Source organism: Gopherus evgoodei, chromosome 4, assembly GCF_007399415.2.
Source record: "Gopherus evgoodei ecotype Sinaloan lineage chromosome 4, rGopEvg1_v1.p, whole genome shotgun sequence".
Classification (NCBI taxonomy): Eukaryota; Metazoa; Chordata; order Testudines; family Testudinidae; genus Gopherus; species Gopherus evgoodei.
In genome coordinates this window covers 134,664,630-134,667,833 of record NC_044325.1, presented here as the reverse complement: position 1 = coordinate 134,667,833, position 3,204 = coordinate 134,664,630, and positions in this window count along the sequence as shown.

Sequence of the window (3,204 nt, the reverse complement as noted above, 5' to 3'; positions counted from 1 at the left end):
GGGGCACCATCACCCCCCCCACACACAAACACTGCAGGCGCGGGGGCCGGGCTCTTTGCACTCCGCCCCGAGGGGCTGATGTCACGGCTCCGGAGAAAGGAAGCAGCGCTGCCCACCCAAGCTCCTGGCGAGGGACAGGGCCCAGGGAGCGCCCCGCGGGGACCCGTCCGCGCAGGAGCCCGGCACAGGCTGGGAAAGGCGCCCGCGCAGAGGCGCGGGCCAGGGTGCCACCTCCCCCGGGGAAAGGGCGAGCAGCCTGGCCAGGGCACGCTGGTGCCCGGCTCCCCTGCACTCCGGAGCGCCCAGCTGGTTAGCAGGGGCTGCTCTAGTTCAGGTGGCAGGAGCTCTGCAAAATGTGTTCAGTGATACCCCACAAACCGGACCCGCAGCCCCCCGCTATTCCAGGCGCCCCCTCCCAGTTCTGCTGATACTCCACAATCCTGCCCTCAGCCCCCCGCTATTCCAGCCTGGGGCTCCCCTCCCAGCTCTGCTGATACCCCGCAATCCTGCCCTCAGCGCCCTTCTCTTCCAGGCTGGGGTTCTCCTGGCAGCTCCGCTGAGACCACTCAATCCTACCCCAGTGCAGGGCTCACCCTCCAGCTCTGCTGAGACCCCTCAAATCCAACCTGCAGCCCTCCTTGCTATTCCAGCTCTGCAAATGTGGCACATCTTTAACCCAGAGCACCCCCTGCTGTTAGTCTTGGGCCTCTGCATACCCGTCAGCATTCACAAAGAACCACTAGGAGCTCAACTGAGACCAGCAAACTCATTTCATTGGTAACCTACAACAGATTTGGGCTAGCAGTGTTGAGATACTCAGTAGATGTGGACAAGCTAGTTTGGATAAACGATTCACCTGGCCAGCTATCCAGCTCAGAGTGAACCATTTTGTAGATCCATAAATAACATGTTCCCTTAACTGTCCTCCCAGATTATCCCCGGGCCCCAACAGCCACTGTGCCTTATCCGCTGTGACAAGGTGTGATAGAGACCCCATCTTAGTAACCGTCATCTGAAGAGTCATGGTTACATTAGATAGGGGGAAAGACAGGAATATTAATAAATTAAGATCCACCAGTCCAGTTGCTGTTTATTCTCATGGAGCAGAGAGGGAAGTGGAAGTAGAGAGGTGAGGGGATTTTCTCCAGTCACACAGCAAATCGGTGACCAAGCCAAGATTAGGACTTGGGACATGCTGATTCCAAGCATTGTGCTGACTCCTCTAGGTCATGGTGTCATGCAATAGTCCAAGCCCTTGCAGAGGGCAATAAACTTTAGTCACTGCAGACCTGGGCCAGATTCTGATCAAGACACAGAGCTCTTTGCCTTATCAGCTCTCCAGTCCCCTCTTTCATGCTGTGTCACGGATTCACAGATCGTGCCCACTCTTGGCCCTGTGTGGTCCATGGGGGGTGCCCCTTTCAGTGAGACAGCCCTTCTCGGGGGTCCACTCTCTCTCGGGGTCAGGCCCCTCCACCTCCTGGAGCCGCACCTCTCTGAGCCTTAGCACGTCTGTCTCTGCCTTGGGCCCCCTCCGGGAGTCCACGCACTCTGAACTCCCTGGGCCTCTTCACCCCCAAAGGGGTGAACCCTGTTCTCTAGACTGGAGTGACTCTCAGCCAGCATAAAACAGGAGGGTTTGTTGAGAGTTGAACACAGCACAGGAAACTCTCAGGGCCTCAGGCCTGGCCTCTCACAATAACAGCACATCCCAGTCTCCCTGCATCCAGGTGGGCTCTGCCTGCTTCCCCTTGCCAGCCCCCAAGCCCCCCTACTTCCCAGCTGGGCCTCTGATATCCCCGGCCTCAAGCCCCGCCTCTGTCTATTGTCTTCTTTCCAGGTAAACAGGGTCGTAAACAGGAAGGCCTGGGTCTCCTCTCCTCGCAGCTCTCCTCTGGCTGGAACCGGCTGGTCAGGTCACCAGGGTCCTCTTTCTGCAGCCATTTGTCCTCCCACTGGCCAGAACCGGTTGTGTCTCCTGAGCTGGGGTCCTGAGTCCCTCTCTGGTCCTCTGTAACAACAAACTCCCTCTCCCCTCACCTCCTTAAACCAGTAACATCCAGGGACATTGAGTCCCACCCCCTGTGCATGCAAACCCTGGAAAACACAGAAAACCCCAAGAAAACCCCCCACTTCGTCACATGCTGGATAAAAGAAAAGCCCCCTCACACTTCAAAGGAGCCCTCACTGGAGCTGGGCAAATGCCTGATGTTTTGGTTTGCTAGAGAGACAAGGTTTGGGGAGGTAATACCTTGTATTGGACCAACTTCTGTGGAGAAGAAACACAAGCTTTCTTTGGTTTGCTGGCAGTTCCAAAAAACTGGGGAAGAAGAAGAAGAAAATAGGTTCAACCCAAACCAAAACTTTTCAGAATTTTTGGAAAAGTCAGAAAAAAATTGTTTCAGTCCTTTAAAGCAAAGGAAATGAAGGGCTAGATTCACAACACAGAAGCAGCACTTTTCCTTCACTCCCAATGGTTCAGGCACTACCAGGGTCGGATTAAGACTTTTAGAGGCCCTAAGCACTGAAAAGATTATGGTGCTCCCCCATATGAAATTCAAAATAAAAACAATACTATACCATAAAATAAAATTTTATTTTTCACAATGACACAAAACTTACAGGTATGCTGAAATTAAAATAGCTTCTTTCTAGATTTTCTGGTTGCAGAATTGATAAGTTCATCGAAGCTGACTCAGCAAAGCATGTGCCCTTCCATACACAATAAGGAAAGTGAATCAAGTCTGTCCTGACACATTGTTGTTCTCTGAGGGTTTTTTATTCCTTTCAGCTGAGAAAAAGAGCGTTCTGCGGAGCAGTTAGTCATCATCAATGTTAGAAAAATACGTAGTGCGATCTCTACATTTGGAAATACACATTGTATTCCGCCTTTCAGTATTGTGTCATGAAGATCATTGTGACTGAATTTCATTTTTCCTGTTTCATTAAACAGTGGAACTGCTGTACTTCTCCACAGAGATTCACGTTCAAGTCAACAGGGTATGAGTCAACTAGCTTTTGGGAAACTTGTGAATATTGTTGAGCAGATAAGTCCATATCGTTAAGAAAAGAAAACCTACTTGATACTTCTTTGTACACTTCACTTCTCCTCTTCATATGAGCTTCAAGTGTATTAATTATAGCGTAGTAAGTAGATACACGAAATTTGTCTCTAGGATTCAATGCTTTTTCTGTCACACTGCT